Raw genomic sequence first — 20,608 nt, forward strand, 5'->3', positions numbered from 1 at the left:
ATTGGCAAGGTTTGTAAGATACCTAGAGATTGAAATAGGTGTTTCAAACCTGACATGGCAAGTATGCACTGTAATGACGATTCCTCTCTCTAGAAAAGATGGACCCAGTTCCCTCTACAACTAATCTACCAAACCAATCAAGGTAACTAACTTTCCTTTCCACTTCCCAGCTGATCTCTCTACTTCTGTCCTTTCCTTCACACTTTATTTTCTTCCCCCTTCTCTTCCCACCTCACTTCGTTTGCATGTGTTCTTTTCTTCTACACCTATTTATCACTGCTGTCTCATTTCCCCACATTGCACGATCACTCTCTCTTCCTCTAATTTGCCTGTCTCAGTGCTGGATGAGCAAAGGCTCTGTACAATAAAAACAGCACGTCTCCCAATATGCACAAGTTCATATGTTTGAACATGCAGTTTCATCAAACCAAAAAACACCAACACATTCTTTCATTACCCATTGTTATATTGATGTCACCTGACATTATTTAGTAGAAGTGTCACCCCTCCATCCCTGATGGGAAGGAAGAGGAGGGAACTACAAGCGTAAGAACGATAGTTTCCAAAATATGGCCTTGATGCCAAAATTTGTTTAGACTGACATGACTGATAATGTTAGTATTCCCACTGGGCTGAGAGAGAGATTCTGGTTGGTGGAAAAGCTTCAGATCATCAGTAAATCACTATTTAAGGGAGTACATGAATACATGATTTAAAACACAACTTTAAGACTCATAGAAGAGCTCATGCACTCCATTTTCCTACAGATATTCCTAAACTCTCAGGAGAGAACGTGTGTGGAGAAGAGAAGAATACCCAAGGAAAACAAAGACAGCAGACATCCTAGCCTCTCCACCCCTTGTTATCTGCTCTCTTCCAGCATCTAGCACAGACCAAGTTCACTCACATTCTCCAGTCCTATCTCTATGCTATATTTGTACATCCCCACCTTCTTTAGAGACAGACTCCTGATGGAACACAGACGGTCATGGTTGAATAAAGTTGCAAAGGCAAGTTGGTTGATACCAGGCTGCCCAGTTTTTTGTAGACCATGACGATCTGTATACAGCAAGTGTCAGCTAACCGCAATTAAAAGATGCTGGGGCCAGAGCATGTCACATTTAGCTGACAAGGCTGAACACAATTTGTCCAGACAGCTGCATTATGGGCAAGAGTGTCAGTTAAATCTAATCTTGACAACTGTGTTCAAACACATCTGAGTATTATAATGTACACAAGGTCACTGTCATTTAACTGTGGTAGAAAATCCTGCATTCAATCTACCCTGCAGCTTAAGGTGTTGGTTGCACGGCTGCTAGAGAATTTTCTTAGTGCAGATACACCCGTAAAGTTAAGATACTTTAATCTACCTTCATAGCCTAATGTCAGCCAGAGTTATATTTTTCCACTGGGGGATCCTATAAGAAGTCTGTATGGTTTTGTCAACACTAGGGGTTTTTGTTTTGTTTTGGGTTGGGGGGGTGGGTTAGGAAGGGGGTAATAGTACTAATACTGGTAAAAACGCCACAACCCAGTCTGTTAGCACTCAGTACAATGTTAGCGTTCTAGTGGGAGATTCTCCCTTCATACCCCAAAAACTAATCCAGACAACCTATTAATGAAAAATACAGAAATTATGCTCGCTACTTTTAAACAGTCACCAACATCAGTGAGGTATCAATGACACCAATAACGAGAACCAGAAACTCCCCTGCACTACACTTAACATTAAAGGAAAAGCCACAAGTCCCTTTAAAACAAGCCCCCATAAAACTGGATCTTGAGAACATAAGAACAGCCACAGAGGGTCAGACCAAAGGTTCATCTATCCTAGTATCCTGTCTTCCGACAGTGGCCAATGCCAGGTGCTTCACAGAGAATGAAAGAACAGGTAATCAAGTGATCCATTCCCTGTCGCCCATTCCGAGCTCCTGGCAAACAGAGGCTAGGGACACCATCCCTCCCATCCTGGCTAATAGCCACTGAGGGACCTATCCTCCATGAATTTATTGAGGTCTTGTAGAAGCAAACAGCTTCTGAAGAAAAGGAGGTAAAGTTGAGCACAGCATACAGAATAGTTGGCTGGAAATTTTTTCCACAGCTGGAAGGGTATATCACCTCAACTGAATATCTATCACAGGGCCCCCATTTAGACAGTGAAATTACTCACTGAGGTAAATGGGGTAGGATGAGGGACAGATTCATACTCTTGATGCTGATGTTGTTTGGCTGGAAAATCTTCTGCAGGGCTGATTTTATAGCTACATAGCCTATTATTTTACATTGTGAAGACCAACTTTGTGACACCAACCCTGCCTTGATAAAAAGTGAGGATTTTTAATAATACAGTAGAGCCTCAGAGTTATGAACACTAGAGTTACGAACTCACTAGCCAACCACACACCTCATTTGGAACTGGAAGTACGCAATCAGGCAACAGCAGAGACCCAAAAAAGCAAACACAGTGCAGCACTGTGTTAAACGTAAACTACTAACAAAATAAAGGGAAAGTTTAAAAAAATGATGAGGTAAGAAAATTGTTTCTGTGCTTATTTCATTTAAATTAAGATTGTTACGCATTTGTCTTCTGATTAGTAAAGTTTCAAAGTTGTATAAAGCCAATGCTCAGTTGTAAACTTTTGAAAGAACCACTATAATATTTTGTTCAGAGTTATGAACGTTTCAGAGATACGAACAACTTCCATTCCTGAGGTGTTCCTGAGGTTCTACTGTACATCAACTGGGAAAAATAGCAAGAACTGCATAAAAACAAAAAATTAAAAGAGTAGAAGTTTTCATGTCAGGTTTTCCACGAATATACAGCCACAGCATGGCTGTAAAGCCTGAGCAGTCTTTTTTTTTTTTTTAAATGTGAGAAAGACCTCAAAGTAACATCATTTGAGATTTTAAAAACACACACATTATTTCAGATAAAAAAACATGTAAATTAACTACTAATTATATGCAACAGTTTGCATAGGAATTGTTAAATACATAGAGGCCCTTGTTTCCAGTTTTTATTTTATTTTTTCCCAGTAATTTATCAGTGTTTATTACCATCACAACAAAAACAGGTGAAAATAAGCGCAAAAAATTAATTTTTCTAGGTAAATATCAAGGTTTATTTTGGTGGATAGAAATACAGGGGGAAAGCATGCAGTAGATTAATGCGCTGAATTCCATTCATCAGTGTGGTTTGCTGCAGAACTAAAACAGAACTCAAAACACAATGCCACCTCTGAGTTAAAGAAAACAATACATCTCTAATCCCCAAATAAAACTTCTCATTTGAATAACTGGCTTACTGTTATAGACTTAACTATTAGCCTATAAATATTTATATTTAATAACTGGGTGACACCATTTGCAGCACACACCCTCAACTTCATCCTTTTTTCCTGTTTTTTTTTTAAACTTTCGAATACTTTCTTGTGTTCTGAAACATATTCTGATACAGATTTCTGTTTTCTTTCCATTTTAGTGTATCAAATCTTTAAACATCATCCGCTGAGAGCTTGAAATGTGTACGTGGTCAGCGTGAGATTCATCAGTACGTTCAGATGCACACACACTTTGGCGCTTGCGTGCATGCCTGTTTGTTTATTATGTGCATCTTCTAGACTAATACATAGCCTTACTTCAACAGGCAGCTTTTCATATACACACAGATTAATGTATTATCATAATACATAGTATCTCATGTAATGTATTTTCCGAATAAAACTAGTTATTTTTTATATATTTGAATGATACAAACGTAAGGTAAAAATTGGAAAAAACTCAATACTTTTTGTAAAATCCAGGAATTTTTCAGTAAAAATTGGTTTAAACTGAAAATGAAGGGGCTTAGAAATATATAATTTAATTAATGTAATGTAATTTAAGTTAATCACTAAATTCCATTCTACCTGAAGAGTCATACCATGCAAAAATGTACACATCATTAAGTGTGAAAAGCAAATAAAGTAAATTAGGATTCCATGCGTCTATGTTCTTAACTCATCCCATTGATCCTAGATATTGTAGTGCAGAGATACAAATGGTGGGTGTCTCACAGTATTCAAGTAATTTCCTTGTACGCAGTACCCAAAGGTCACAAAGGCACAGCAAGGAACTAGGAATACGATGGCAAGCTAAAAAAAAAAAGTGAAATGCAAAACTGAAAACAGATAAGATTTCATTGCTAGGATGAAAGCTCATGCAAAGCTAGTTGTGTCTACAGAAGATGGTAGAGTAGGTACATACAGCATACATTTATAAAGCAGTTTTTTAAATTGCTTTTTCTACCCTCCCAAATGAAATCCTTATGCACTCACTCTGCCTGCTTCACCAAACGTAACCAAGAATGAGACAATATATACACCAGAAATCAAAACCAAGGTTTTTCTAGATATGAATCCATTCCAAGATCTATCTAGTCCAGTTAAAATATCCCCTTCTTCATACTAGAGGACCAAAAAGCCTATTACGCATACGCAGAAAAGGATAGTCTCCACCCAATGACTAAAATACACGTAAGATGATTTCAAACCTCTCCCCACTTATATGTTTAAAGTCAGCAGTGAGCTGCCAGCACTGCTTCTATCACAATGTTTAAGTATGGTCCCTTCAGTTCGTGTTAGTTTGTTTAAACAATTCAGGTGCCTTCAAATCAAAATTTTAAATCAGTACTTTTTATTTAACTGATTTTTTAATTTGCTACTGACAAGCTACTCCTTTAAAGAACTCAAAATAAAATAAGTTCTTATTTCCATTTTTAAAGTTATTTTTAAGCATGAAATCCAGATTTTGAAATATTTTAGATGCATAAAATACAGGAAACTGCACATAGTATTTCAAAGTTTTCAGGAAAGGACAGTTTCATTTCTTTTAAAATTGCTGTAGTTAGTGAAATGCTTCCTTGTCAAGTCTAAATAATGGCATTTAAGAAACAAAAGGGAAAAAAAGTATAGCACCACAAATGCTCATGGAAAAAAAAAACTGTCAAAACACAATACACAGATAAAGCATAGTTTAGAGAAGTAAAGACAAAGATCAAAAGGATGGCTATCTTATTGTGGTTTTTTTAACTGAGAAATTAGGGTGCTTCCCTCAGCACAGGCTTTAAATGTCCGTCTAATAAATCATCTATTGTTCTCTAATGTTGGGGCTCAAACACATGATTAGAGACCATATAGCTGTACTACCATGTCCTCATGTCTGCACATGCACCTGCAGACCCACCATATTCTCTCTCATATGCTAGACCCAAAGATGGCAGTTTTCAGAAGAGATGTTAGGATTATATCTTGGTTTAGTAGCCAAGGATATTTAAGAATTGCCCTTCCCCGAAAAGGGATCATCTGGGGAGCATAACCAGCTCCACAGTAGACTTTTAAAAGGTAATGAGTTAGCAGGCACTAGTGCACATATGAGTTGCTAGGTTTAGTCTTCTTCAGGGAAAACAAAGCAAACCTTTTTTTAATTTTGATATTTATGGTGTATCTGTCTCTTAAGAAAAATATATAGGGTTATTAAGTTTTTCTACTTCGTGACAGTCTTAGACACGTCCCCCCAACAATCCGTAAATGAGCAAGCAAAGCACAAACAGCAGCCAAATAGAATGGTCAGCGCTGACAGTTTATTTCATTATTTCAAAAGTGAACTTTTAAAGTCCAAATCACATTGCCCCTTCAAAGAATAAAAAGCTAGCAGCTTATTTTAAAACTAATACTTGAGTAAGAAACACTAGAAATTAGGCAGCTGATAACTTGTAAGAGAACCTCAAATATCACCATATTACTGTAAAATTAACACATAGCCAATTAAAATAATTTACACCAGATTAAGTGGCCAAATGCACCAGATAAGAAGAAACAGAGTATGCAGGCTATTCCCTTGCGACACTTTTACAGTTAGGTCAGCAAAAAATTTCGCTATGAGATAAACATGCCCTTCCCCTCCGCCCAAATAAAAAGAAACAGATGCAGTGTGACAACTCACTACTAAATTAATATGAAACTTCCATCATGTCCGAGTTATAAAATGAAACACTGTCTTCAGTGCTATAACAGTATCAAAGGCCCTTAGGCCACAAATATTACATAACTTTAAAGTTGTACATTTTTTGGGAAATATGGTCCTGTGTACATACTTTATTTCACCTCCCCAGCATATTTTGATACTCCACTACAAGTATCAAAAATATTTTTGGTTCCTTTAAGTGCAATTCTACTCTGAAAAGTGAGAAAATATTAATCTGAGGTCCATGTTTTCTTTCATGGATTTCCAGATCAAAATATTTAGCTTGCAAGTAAAAATAGTTTTCCGTCTTAACCACCAGCCTTACAAGATTATCTCAAAGTCCAGCTTGTTGTTTCTTTCTTGTTCATCACCACCAGCATAAAGATTCTGCAGAGTAAATTAGATCTCAGTGACATCTGTGCAATCCCAATGCTTTCAGTGGATCTGTACAAGTGTAACTTGAACTGAGTAAATCTCTCTCTAAGGATACACAAGAATGCACACTATTTTAACAGTGTTGGCACTGCACTGCTAACGTAAGTAAAAAGCAACACACAATAATTTCTCTTTCTAAAGTGAACAGATATTGCCAAATACACACAATGGAAGGATCTGAGTAAGAAGGTGGGTTAAAAAAAAACAAACCACACAACAGCAACAGCAACCACCTCTAGTCACTTTTCAGGGTAGAAAAATCCTATGATCTGTAGAAGAAGTGTGTGTTTCTGGTATTCTTATTAAAACAAATAATTCATCAGTTTAAAGTTTTACGCATCTGTGTTATAATTATATTACATTGGAATGCTTTAAATAAAGTTACATTTTAAGATCAGAACAGGTTAGTGGTAATAGAGAGCAGAAGTTAGAGGTGCCTGCAATTCTTGTTGTAACAAAAATATATCACTGGAGTCCTAGGCCAAGTCTACATTAGAAGTAATTTGCCAATATAGCTCCTAATGTAGACACAATGCACCAGCAAAAGTGAACTTTTGCAGATATAGCTTATTCTAGCCACTCCTCCCCACCCAGCCCCACCAAGCAAAATAAATTATACTGGCCAACATATTTTTGACCCTCCTAGGTACTGGTAGGTTTGTCTCACATGCAGAGCAACATTAAGTACCAAAAAAACCCTTCACATTCCATGGCCAATTCCTTGATGAATGGAAGATGAAAGTGTTCCCCAAAACAGATTAAAAGCATGTGTACATTCATCAGGATAAGCAAAAAAAAACCCTTAAAAATCTCCCAGATTCTGAAAAAAGGTGGGTAATAAGTGAGAGTTCAGCAACATCTCACAGTACTCAAGTAATTTCCTTTTCCTTAAAGCTATTGTGTTATTGTTTCTTATTCTTGAATGGGTTTTATTTATTTGCTTTTTTAACGGAAATGTGTCAGCACTGTGAAAGACAACAATAGTGGTGCATTGATTATATATGGGACGGACACATACACACAGCTAGGGAACAGACTCCACAAGACACTCAACCTAAATACAGATTTAATGGGGAAATAAGGTTTTATAAATGTAGAGAAAGATGACCACATGGCTGCTGCAAGACTCCTGTACTGAAACAGATTTAAGGCTAGCAGTTGTACTGTATGCAAGAATGGACTGAGTGCTGTAAGGATATGCAAGTCACAGGCCTGCCAAGTTATAATTATGAGAAATCATACCATCACTGAGACATGGCTCTTCTGGTCACAGTTATGTCTCTCTAATGTATATATATAAAAAACTTGGGTGGACTTCCTGAGGGGCCTTGTCTATTCAATATAAAAACATAAGGACTTTTTGTCATTAAATTTATGGATAAAGGTCTCTTGGGATGTGGACATGAGTGAAGGAAAATGTTGCCATGACTGGCTCATTTAAAGTCCATCACCACCTTTGTAATTCATGTATTACATTGACTGCACCACTTTATACCTGCAGAAACTGGCACAAGCCTTAAGTTGAACACTCATGGGTATCATTAGAACTAAGAAAAGAAACGTCCAAGTAAGTAACTTGGGCTCAAAAGATATGATGTGGTTCAAAAGGAGCTTTCATCAGCACCACATGAACATCCTGTGCCAAAGAAGATGTAAATTTTATGGTGGGGGGAAATACATCCATCTGAACCTGACAAGAAGGTGCAGAGAAACTACTTTACCATATTCATTATAGGGCAAGATAACTAGTAAATGAGTATAAAGCAAGTTAGTTTCAAAGCAAGCCTCAAACAAATACAAGAGTCCAGCAATATTCTGTATGAGGTATTTTAAAGGATCTCTGTCAGTCTCTTCATAGCAAAAATACCCTTTCTACATCAAGTCTTCCTAGCAGAGCATCTCAAGAAATCAGAACTTGAGACACCGTGATTCAGTTCTCATGAATCAGAGAATTATACTGGATTAGAATAGAAAAGGTGGCGTTGTAATGATATGATCAGACTCATTCTGATCATCTTTTTAAAAAACAAAAGAACCTGAGCCTTGAGTACTCTACAACGGCTCAATTTAGTATTAAATCAATTTCTCAGTAAAGAATTGTGCCTCAGAAAAAACTTTCTAGCCCTTATGGCAGCAAAGAAAACCCTGAAATTGTTAGCATGTACTGATCGGGTGCAATACTAGAGTCTACAGACAACCTGAAACACAACAGGCAAGAGGTCTGAATGATACATGTAATTATGTAAGTTTGAAACCTAAAAAAAGACAGTTCAAATGTCACTGCTGTTCACTATTTCACTGCTGGACATTTTAATAGAAACATCCAACAAGTGTGCTTATCCCACAATCCTTAACTGCCTCCCACACCTCCAAACTGCCCTCTATTCAACTGCCAGCACCTCCAGCTTCTCCACTTGTGTTGTCCATATAAAAAAAGCTTTGACACAAACACCAGAAGTATAGAGAAATCATAAGATCAATTTCATATACTACCATAATAGACATGAGAGACTATGGGTTCCTTTATTTAATTTACTTAAATATTAAAAACCTACTTTTTAGAGTTTAAATGAAGCAGCTGCAGAATTTCCCATGTACTGCACCAGTCTTTCAGAACACTGGAATCTTGCCATAGAATTTAGGTCTAGGTTGCCAAGCAGTCTGAGACCTTAGCTCAGTGGTTCTCAAACTTTTGTACTGGCAACACCTTTCACATAGCAAGCCTCTGAGTGCGATCCTCCCCTTATAAATTAAAAATACTTACATATTTAACACCATTATAAATGCTGGAGGCCAAGCGGGGTTTGGGGTGAAGGCTGACACACCCTCCCCCATAATAACCTTACGACGCCGTACGGGGTCCCAACCCCCAGTTTGAGAATCCCTGCCTTAGGTAATACCAGCTCCAACAGACTATATTTGTCTTTACTAGTATAGGATTAGTATGATACCTCTAGACATTTCATCAACTTTCCCAGCTCTAACCAGGACACTTGCTATCTTCACAGGAACTAGCAGGGAAAGCACATGCAAGCTTCCTTCACCAATGTATGGAGAAGGCTCAACTTGCCAGAACAATGTTTTCTTGGCACCAAGAGCAGCTTCTTGTTTAACCAAATAAACACTTCTGAGGTCCCCACATGGAGGAAGATCTGATCCACCATTCTCAGACTCAGGTATTAGTTACAGGTGTGTTTTCCACCAATCAGCTAACTTTGTATGCATGCTTTCCTTTACTTCTAAATCTGGGGCCAACAGACATTTCCCCCTTAAGACAAGCTCCATCCTCCCACCTGTAGAACTTTGCAACACAGCAAGCATGAGACTTTTACTTCACAATTTGTGTAGAACATGGTGACAATTATCCATTTCAATTAGTACCACATTTGGGATATTAATCTTTTGTGATAAGCAAGTCTCACCTTCTGAACATTATGTGCAGTTAACCTCTTCAGGAACTCTGCATGAACTGCATAACTAAGAAAGAATGACTCTCTAGTAACTGCAATCTGATCTGATTTAGAGGTCTTGAAGCAGTTTAAGTTGTCCACTGTGCCACAAAGACAGTGAAGCTGTCATTTATCACTTGGATAGACAGAGTGTGGGACTTGTAGCCATTAGTAGCTGCTAATACAGACAAAGGTGGTCTGCATCACTCTGCATGTAATGTGTGTACCTTAACAAAGTTTTAAGTTCTTAAAGAGTTAAAGGACAATGTGGTCATCAGATAGGGCACTAGATCAGGAGACAAGAAATCTGGGTTCCATTCTTGACTCGGACATTGAGCTGCTATTCAACCTTAAGAAAGTCACTGTACCTCCCTCAATTTCCTCATCTGCAAAAGAGGAATGATACTTAGACTTATTTTTTTTAAAAAAAAAAACAGCTTTGAAATCTATAGATGAAAAGAACTAAAGGTATTTACTACTTTTCAGAGAGCCAGTATGGCCACCTGGCAGTTCAGCAAGACGTTAGCAGTAGATTTTAAACAACAGTTTATATCTATGCCCCTTCCCCCAACTCTCTCTCCTTTTATGGATACAGAGTTATGTTTCAGATGAATGCTTGCAGTAGTTAAGAGCTGCTGATTCATTATGTTATGCTGACAAGGCATGAACAAGCATTCTATCTGTTTTTGTTCATCTTTACTTTGCAAACATTTTTAAAGGAACCAGGATGATTTTTAAAGAAAGAAATTACGATAGTATTAATTTTCTTTATTTCCCAACATAAAGCAAAAGAAGCAGTTACCTCACTCATAAATTAAGAACAAAAGTGTATTCTTTAAGTCACTAGTCAAAACATCTGGCACAATACTAACATTATACTTTCATTATAATTAAGAGCTTATTAGGTCATCTAGTATGTCCCTATGCCGACCCAGGATTCTTATCACAGTATTATTTTGAGCTTTGCTGAATCCAAATTAAGTAGTCAGGGGCCAGCAAAATCATTTTTTTGTCTTAAAAAAATCCATGAGATTTTGAAAACAGACTTACAATTGTTTTGATTTGCCTTCTGTTTTGTTTTGGTTTTTTAAAACTTTTAGGGTTCACCTTGTCCAGGTTTTCTTGGAAGTTATGTGAGCTAAGAGTCTAACTTTTCAAAAAATGAAAGTCACGATTCCCATGCAGTAGTAAGACTCTGGAAGCTGGAGCTTTAAGAAAAAACACTAAAATCAGGTAAGTTTTCAGCAATGAATAATGCAGTTCACATATTATTTCCCCAAAGAAGCTAAAGTAGAATATTCTAAAGCTAGAAACTGTTTCCATGACTCAACCTAATTCTTCCTTATCTTTGAGCATGTTTGATTCATTACCCAACATTCACTGTTTGGGTCAGGGTCAGTAATAGCCTTATTAAACTTTTCTGGGTAGTAGTTTCAATTTTAAACATTTTTAAGGTTGGGCATGGGATTTAGAAGTCCCCACTCCTACCTTCCATCCACCACAAATTCTCACCCCAATAGCATTCAAAAGAAATTCTTGTGAAAAACAGTGCAATTATAGAGATACCTATTGTGGGCATAGCCCACATTTCAAGAAGAACATAAAGCACTGCGACAGTTTGACTTTCTAAAACAGAATTGGAATGGACCACAATAAGTCAATTTAGGGTAAGAGTGAAATTGTTGTAACATGACTTATGTTAAATCCATGAAGCAGGTCACATGGTCATACGGTTGGGTCTCCTAAACCTCTACCCATCTTCAGACACCATTACTTTACACTCACAAAGTGTCGTCTCACATTTGAGACAAGTTCCAAGATAAAAATTAACATTTATGAACACTCCCAGGGTTAGAGAAGAGAAATATTCTTAAATAGTGAACCAGAAAATGTGTGTAAAAATTTAAGAGAGTTTACTGTCAGCTCCTGCTTTATTTAAAAGGTAAAATCCTTCACCTTTCCCCTCATGACTTAGAAGCTATGCAAACTCATTCCCTCCTAAAAATGTAAATTGTTTCATATATTTTAGATTTAAATCATTTCATTTCTTAATTCAAGAATTTCTTAATTCTTTAACATTTTTTAAGTATGGAAAATGACATACAATGGCTTTAAACACAGTCCTAAGGATTTTGTTAGTTGATTAGTACTGGGGAAGCTGCTTGAGTACATACACAGGTGTATAAAACGCATTTAATAAAACAGAACTAACTGTGCAGAACTCTTATATATTACTTACTAATCTGAGAAAGAGCCAAGAATCATCCTGAAGGATTTAACAGAAGCAGTTACATTCGAGAAACAATTTTAAAATATTTGATCAAAAAATCTAACCGTGCCCAGCTGAAAAAGCTTTTCAAATAAACATTTGCAAAACTGAAATAAGTTTTCAGAAAGTAGACAGAATAAAAAGTTTAAAAGTAAAATTTCGACGATTTCACCTCAGTGAGGACAGAGGCATAAATAAATTTGACTAGAATGTGCAGGACATAGGGAAGGGAAGATAGTCTTGTGGTTAGGCACAGGACAGCTACTCTGAAGACCTGGCTTCAATTTGCAGCTTAGCCACCCAGACTCCATGTGCGACCTCAGGAAAGTCAGTCTCTCTGTACCTCAGTCGCCACATAGAAAATATGGATGAAACTTTCCTACCTCATACGAGAGCTGTGTGGAAAAGAGTCATTAATGTTTTAAAAGCTCTCAGATATTGTGACCTATGTACCTAACATAGGTAAATACACATATATACGGATATACCATCCAAGATCTGCTCATAAAGAAACGACCCCATGGAGAAGGAAAACGGGTCTGGTTTTCAATTGTGTTGTCTTAACATGACTGAAAAGATGTCAATACTCAACAAGATGCCAACTAACATACGAAGACATGTTAGCAGGCCACGTGACAGCCTAAGCTTCCCCTAGGGTATGTCTTCACAGAGATTATTCAAGTTATCTGTGCTCAAGTTACTCATGGCAAGTTGGATGTGTATTCCCTAGCAAAAGGGGTAATGTTAACTCATGTCAGCTAACATGCAGTAACTAATACAAGGTAAGGAATATTTGTGGCACCTTAGAGACTAACCTATTTATTTGAGCATAAGCTCTCGTGAGCTACAGCTCACTTCATCGGATGCAACTGTAGCTCACGAAAGCTTATGCTCAAATAAATTTGTTAGTCTCTAAAGTGCCACAAGTACTCCTTTTCTTTTTGCGGATACAGACTAACATGGCTGCTACTCTGAAACCTAACACAAGGTAAAATCCTAGTGAAAACAAAGCAATTTGTCATAGTCACACAAGTTAGCTGGTTGAAGTAAACCCTAGGTTCTCCCATGGAACCGCGGCCTGCTAATTCACATGAAAACTAAAAACTACTTTGTGTCACCTAACATGCATTCAGAACAAGCCTTTTCCTAGTGAAGATGAGGCCTTAGCCTAGATGGAGTGAGTGGTCACAATGTAAAACAATATTAAAGTTGTATCCACAGTGGCAGCGCATTCATTTGTGTGTGGCACTAGATTTCTGGGGGCACATCCCATGGTTCTTAGTGCTGTAGTAAATTGGGCCACTATCAATTTTTTCTTGTCGGTATTTTCTGGGCACAGGGTGGGAGATGAGGAAGGCACTGGAGGACTACCAGCACTTCAGTGGTGTTAACACACTCTGTAGGGTGGATGCAAACTAACAGCTGACAAGTTGCCATCATTCAAGTTTTAGCCTATTCTCCCCTCCTCAGCCAATCAACTCAAGTTAAAAACACCAGAGCACCTGAGTTAAGGGTAATCATGTGTGGCCAAAACTTGCAGTAACTGCAGCAAATACAGGACCAAAAACAACGAGGAGTCCTTGTGGCACCTTAGAGACTAACACATTTATTTGGGCATAAGCTTTCGTGAGCTAAAACCCACTTCATCAGATGCATGGAGTGGAACATACAGTAGAGAGGTATAAATACACAGGGGGGTGAGTGTTAATGAGCCAATTCAATTAAGGTGGAAGTGGACTATCCTGAACAGTTGACAAGAAGGGGTGGAAATCACTTTTGTAGTGCTAATGAGGCTAATGTAAACAAGGTGGCCCAACAGCTACAGATTAAAAAACCAACCAATGAAACTAAAATTCTCGTAAACAACTAAGAGGCCCGTCCATACACACTCCTAGCTAGCATGCCTCACACATTGGGACAGGTTGGTGCAGGGTGTACCAAAAAGTGTGTGTGGGGGGGGGTTATCTGAACATAAATTTCCCAAATTTACATAACAGGAAAGAAGAATTCTGCCTATTTGATCTATATTTCTCCAGATTATAATTTCACTAATTTTGGAATAAGATTACTTGGGACTCGATCCTATCACGCATGTATGAAAACACCCCTTTCACACCCACAATGGTGGTGTCATGTTAGACTGGGTAATAAAATGTGAGGACAGTTTGGGTGATTCCAACAGCAGCAAATGATAAGGGCAACAATCTAACACATGCTGACCCCAATAGCCACAAGCAACTTCTGATATTTTATACTAGAACCAAATTGACATAGCCGAAAAATCCCCATTATGAAACAGCTGAAACTGTTTAGCATCAGACAATGTATTACCTAGGTCCCCAATCTTGCAAACACTCAAATACATGACTAGTCCCAATGAATTCAGTAAAATTACTTACATACACAACGGTTTGCAGGATTGGAGCCTAGAAATTTAAACACACAGTTTAAAACAACATTAAGATTGACAAACCCACAAAAGCATGAAAATTTATATTGAAATTCCCTTAGAACACTTAATTCATACCCATGTTTGTTTTTGACTACAGCAATGATTTTGAACAGACAACTACAGCATTACTTCAGAGTTCAGGGGAGCAAAATCCCTTAGGGTATGCGTACGCTGCAAAGAAATCCATTGTACTGAGTTGCAGTGCCTGGGTGAATTGACTCCAGCTGCTGGGGCTCACCTTGCAGGGCTAAAAGTAGCATTTTTCAAATAATCTGGGTGTAAACTAGATATGTTTTTTTTTTCTTCTTTTCAATGATTTCTGAAGCTGACCAAGATGAGAAAAGTACCTACTGTCCCTGTTCTAAACCCCAGCTTAATTAAATGTGGTAATTTGCCACGATGTTGAGATGCAAACCTAAGCTTTCCCTAAGTTTGGGGATGTTTGGATCCAGGGTTCCACAGAGTTTCATTAAAATTCAGTGGGATTTGGGCACCTACCTCCTTTAGTCTCCTTTTGAAAATTTCAGTCTTTAAATACTATCATGTGGTTTGGCAAAGGCAGGAACAGAAGCAAAGAAGAAGTAAGCAGAAAAGTTAGCCCGACTTCACAAATGAGGCTTATACAATTAAAAAAGCCTAAAGTGGAATCACATGAAATAACATCAGCTCCTTCAAGAAAGGAACAGAGTAACATCACAAGTAGTCAGACGTAGCAACTAATACAGTACTAGATGGAACTTGAGGAAGGGAATAGCTGAGTAGCAGTTCAAACTGAATTTCCTTATGCAAATAAAATATACTAGTATATAGTGATAAAATCTGCAGCAGCAGCAGCAAAAAGTAAGAGCATGGTGGTAGTGTTATACATGAAAGTTATCATCCTGGCTTATGCTTACCCAGCTATGTCTTCAGTTCACAAGAGATATAAAACATAAGTCAGCAGTATGCAACTATAGGGTCACTGATATTTCCTAGTTTTATAATGGCAGGTGTTAATGTTCCCTATTAATTTGAAATTACTACAATATTATGGTGTGAAAAATGCCAATACATGTCCTCTAAATGCTAATTTAACAGTGAAATTGGTGATGATTCCTCCATAATTCTCGTTTTCAATTTTACATTGCCCTTCATATCATAGGCATCTCACAGTACAGATAAAATGTACATCTCCCCAGGAAAGTCTAAAATGAATCCTCCCGGGCCACTACAATTGATGACAGATACTGTAATGTTCAGATTTAGGATTTGTATAAGATATTTTATCATCAAAACCAAATAGTTGATCCCAAATTAGCAACATTGAGGGGCTCCTTCGTTTTAAAGAGGACGGAGATTCCCAAGCGTTTGGGGGCGTATGATGTGCGTGGAGCACACAGGCGTGCGGACACGCAGAAGGGAGAAGATGAATAATTAGATGCCAGATGCTGCGAGAGAGCAAGCAGCGTGCTGACCGCGCCAAAGCCAGCGGCTGGTATCTGCCCGAGTTCAGCGGGAAAGCCTGGAGACACGGTGCCGTGGGGGCGGGGAAGAGGGGGCGGCTTCTATTTACCTTTCCCGAGACGAGCCCCGACGGCTGCGCAGAGCGGCCCATTCCGCCCAGCTAACAAGCAACCGCTCGGCCCCAAACGGTGCCACCACCCCCCCTTACCTGCCCGGGGCAACCCCTGATCGGGGCAGCCACGGGCAGAGCAGGCCAGCGCTGGAGCGGCTGTCCCGGCGCCCGGCCCGCAGCTCTGCCTGGGTGCCAGGGGAAGACACGGTCCCTCCCGCCTCCGCTCTGCCCGCCGAGCTCCCCTCCAGCCCCAGCGAGCAGGCAGGGGAAGCCGGCTGGGGCCGCCCCCAGCGGATCTCAAAGCGCTGCGCAGGGCGGCGTGACCTGGGGTCCCCGAGCGGCAGCGCGCGCTCCCGCCTGCCCCGCCCCGCGCGCACAGGGGTCACCCGCCCCGCACCCAGCGAGCGACCGCCGCCACGCGCGCGCGCGTGGGGCACCGGCGCTCACTGCCCGTGCGCGAGCCCAGCAGCAGCACCAACCTCCTCCGCGGCCACCCTCGCGCGCGCCGCAGCTGGCTCACCGCAGCACCCCCCACCCTGCTCTTCTGCCGCCCGACGCCGGTCCCCGCAAGCCCCGTCACCCTCGGCCGGCCGGACAGGGGCTTCCTCCCGAGTGCCTGACTAGGCTGCCCCAACCCGCAGCGATAAGAATCAGGTGACTCGCAACAACATTCTCCAGCCTTCCTCCTCCACCCCCCCATTCGCCGCCCGCTGATTGGACGCAGCGGGCCCGGTTGACGCTCTGACGCCTACGTCGGCTCCAGCGCGCTTGCGCGTCTAGAACAACACCTTCGCCTTCCTTCTGCGCTGGGGCGGCTGGGCCACCGGGAGGCGCGAGCGTGGCCGTTGGGCTTTGGAACGTTCGGCTTCCCGCCCCCCGGACCGGGGCATGCTGGGGGAGCAGCGAGCCCTGGGGGAGGGGCGGGGGCTGTCTCAGGGGGTGTCAAATCCAGGGTTCAGCGCCACACGCCGCTCTCCTAAAGCCACTGTCCCATCCAAGGCCTCATGGCTCTCTGTGCCCGTCACCCTGGAGAGCTGGCACAGCCCCCTGCTTACCCACACGTGGACCCCCCACCCAACAGTATGGGGTTGCCAGGGCCGCCTGTCCTGATTTTCCCAGGCGTGTCCCTTTTCTGGGGTAATTGTTCTGGGAAACCTGAAAAGGTGCCCAGTACACGTTGTCAGCTGGCCAGTTTTGTGGGCTGGTTCATTCTGGCATCGCTGTACCTCAGAGGGGGCAGGGTGGCACCATCCTCCCCAACCCCAGGCAGAGGGCAACAATTCTCTTGCATGGCAACTTGAAATTTGGTTTTGTTCCACATTGAAACAGACAAAACCCCACAAGCCTTTCAGTGGTTTTGAGGAAATAAAATTGTGTTGAAATCATAGAAATGTAGGGCTGGAAGCGACCTCGAGAGGTCCCCAACTCCAGCCCCTTGTGCTGAGGTAGGACCAAGTAAATCTAGACCCTTCCTGGTTATCCAACCTGTTCTTAAAAATAGGGCTTCCACAACTTCCCTCCAAAGCCTTTTTCAGAGCTTAACCTTATAATTAGAAAGTTTTTCCTAATATGTAACCTAAATATCCCTTGCTGAAGATTAAGCCCACCTTCAGTGAACATGGAGAACAATTGATCACAGTCCCCTTTATAACAGCCCTAAATATATTTGAAGATGGTTAGGTCCTTCCTCAGTCTTCTTTCTCTCGACTACATGCCCAGTTCTTTTAACCCTTCCTCGTAGCTTAGGTTTTCTAAACCTTTTATCATTTTTGTTGCTCTTCTGGGTACTCTCCAGTTGGTCCACATTTTTCCTTAAGTGTGCTCAGAACTGAACACAGAACTCCAGCTGAAGCCTCACTAGTGCCAAGTAGAGTGGGACTATTACTTCCCTTGCCTTACATACAACACTCCTGTTAATAGATCCCAGAATTTATGTTAGCCTTTTTTGCAACTACAACATATTGTTGACTCTTATTCAATTTATGATCCACTATTATCCCTAGATTCTTTTCAGTGGTATTACTAGTTATTCTCTATTTTGCAGTTGTGCGTTTGATTTTTGCATCCTAAGTGAAATACTTTGCACTTGTCTTTATTGAATTTAATCTTTTATTCAGACCAGTTCTGTTAGTCAAGGTTGCTTTGAATTCTAATTCTGTCTTCCAAAGTGCTTGCACCCCACACAGCTTCGTGTCCTCTACAACTTTTATAAGCATATTCCCTACTCTGATATTAGCTCATCTTAAGTGATCACTCTCCTTACAGTCTGTATGGTAACACCCATTGTTTCATGTTGAGATATAAATCTCCCCACTGTATTTTCCACTGAATGCATCCGATGAAGTGAGCTGTAGCTCACGAAAGCTTATGCTCAAATAAATTTGTTAGTCTCTAAGGTGCCACAAGTACTCCTTTTCTTTTTTTTAATAAAAATATTGAATAGTACCAGCCTCAAGACTGACCTTTCCGGGATCCCACTAGCTGCTGTCTCCCAGTTTGACAGCAGACCATTGATAATGACTCCTTAAGTACAGTCTTTCAACCAGTTATGCAGTATTTTATAATACTGTCATTTAGACCATATTTCCCTAGTTTGCTCATGAGAATATTTTATGGGACTGTGCCAAAAGCCTTTCTAAAATCAAGATATATCTGTTGCTTCCCTGCAAGACACTAAACAGCAACCCAGTTAAAGATGGAAATTTAGGTTGGTTTGACATGATTTGTTTTTGACATATCTGTGCTGGCTATGCCTTAAAATCCTGTGTAATCTAGGTGCTTACAAATTGATTGTTTAATAAATTGCTCTTTTATCTTCCCAGATATCAAAGTTAGGCTGACTGATCCCCAGGTCCTTCTTGTTCCCCTTTTAAAGATGGGTGACTATTTTTGCCCTTCTGTCCTCTGGGACCTGACCTGTCCTCCACGAGTTCTCAAAGATAATTGTTAATGGTTCCAAGATTGCTTCAGCCAGTTCCTCAAGTACCCCTAGGATGAATTTCATCAGGACTTGACAACATCCAGCTTATGTAAATATTCTTTAACCGTTCTTTCCTTATTTTGGCTTGCATTCCTTCCCCTTTTTTATTAATATTAATTGTGTTAAGTATCTGGTCACCATTAACCATTAACTGAAGCAAAATAGGCATTAAACACCTCAGCGTTTTTCATATTATCAGCTATTAGCTTCCCTTCCCTGATAAGTAGAGAACATACACTTTTCTTTGTCTCTCTCTTGCTCCTAATGTATTTAAAGAACTTATTGCCCTTTACGTTTCTTGCTAGGTGTAATTCATTTTGTGCTGTGGCCTTTCTGATTTTGTCTCCACGTGCCTGTGCTATTCTTTTGTCCTCCTGCTTAGCAATTTATCCATGTTTTCACAGTTTATAGGATTCCTTTTTGATTTAAAAGAGCTCCTGATAGAGCCATATTGACCTCTTCCTATTCTTCTTATGTTTCCTTTGCATTAGGATAGTTTGTTTAGTTGTGCCTTTACTGTTGTCTCCTTGAGAAACTGCCTGGTCTCCTTAACTCCTTTATCTGTTAGATTTTTCTTCCCATGGGACCTTACATACCAGTTCTCTTAGTTTGTTAAAGACTGCTTTTTCGAAGTCAGTTGTCCTTATTCTGTTGTTCACATTCCTTCCTTTCCTTAGAATCATGAAAACTATCATTTAATGGTCACTTTCACCAAAATTGCCTACCACCTTAAAATTTACAACGAATTCTTCTCTGTTGCTGAGATTCAAGTCTAAAATGACTGGTCCCCTGGTTACTGCCGCCACTTTCTGAAACAAAAAGTTGTCCCCAATACATTCCAAGAACTTACTGGAAATTTTGTGTTTTGCCATATTACTGTTCCAACAAACATCTGCATGGTTAGAGTCCCCCATTACTACCAGGACTCTTTTCAGATCAAAACCTGAACTTTTCAGTTTGGGAAGTGTGTGGGTATGTGTGGCAGAGGGTTTCATCCCAAATCACTCTGGGATTTGAACCTTTGTCTTCCTCCCTGGTGCCCTAACCCCCATATGAACAAGCCAGTAAGAACGGGTTTATACCAGAATTCTTCCATCAACATAGCTTCTGCCTCGGGGGGATTACCTACATTGATAGAAAAATCCCTTCTGTAGTAAGTGTCAACACTACAGTGCTTCAGCAATGTAGCTGCAGCTATGCTACTGTAGCACTTGTAGACATATCCTGAATCTCTCCCTTGCTGTCCCCTTCTTTGAAACTCATATGTCTCTGTGAAACATTTTGCTGAAAATGTTCCAACCAGCTCTATTCAGAAGTCATGATATTTAAATGGAATTGTTTTGATTTGCCTTAGGTTTTTAGAGCTGATAGGATGTGCTTCTTCAAGCTTTTCCCTGCAATCAGGAGGGCTAGAACCATCCATTTTTATTTAATGAAAACAGATTCTCATATAATTGCATGACTC

General features: G+C 40.1%; 1 protein-coding gene across 16 annotated transcripts in view; it reads right to left on the minus strand.

Annotated features, from left to right (window-relative positions):
- The window catches only part of BACH1 (BTB domain and CNC homolog 1), a 47,274-nt gene extending 26,779 nt beyond the window's left edge, over positions 1 to 20,495 (minus strand). The window contains exons 1-3 of one of the 16 annotated variants that reach the window (XM_037905361.2): positions 16,684 to 16,867; positions 14,556 to 14,582; positions 10,938 to 11,095 (exon numbers count right to left, since the gene is read on the minus strand). The gene's annotated coding sequence lies outside the window, so the exon portion shown is untranslated. Of the gene's footprint in view, positions 1 to 6,328; positions 6,484 to 10,937; positions 12,981 to 14,555; positions 14,583 to 15,106; positions 15,142 to 16,160; positions 16,561 to 16,642; positions 16,881 to 20,476 lie in introns of those variants that run through there. The other 15 variants (XM_037905357.2, XM_043538305.1, XM_043538304.1 and 12 more) reach the window with 15 other exon arrangements.
- Positions 20,496 to 20,608: the final 113 nt, after the last annotated feature.

The sequence above is a fragment of the Chelonia mydas genome, chromosome 1, assembly GCF_015237465.2.
Source record: "Chelonia mydas isolate rCheMyd1 chromosome 1, rCheMyd1.pri.v2, whole genome shotgun sequence".
Classification (NCBI taxonomy): Eukaryota; Metazoa; Chordata; order Testudines; family Cheloniidae; genus Chelonia; species Chelonia mydas.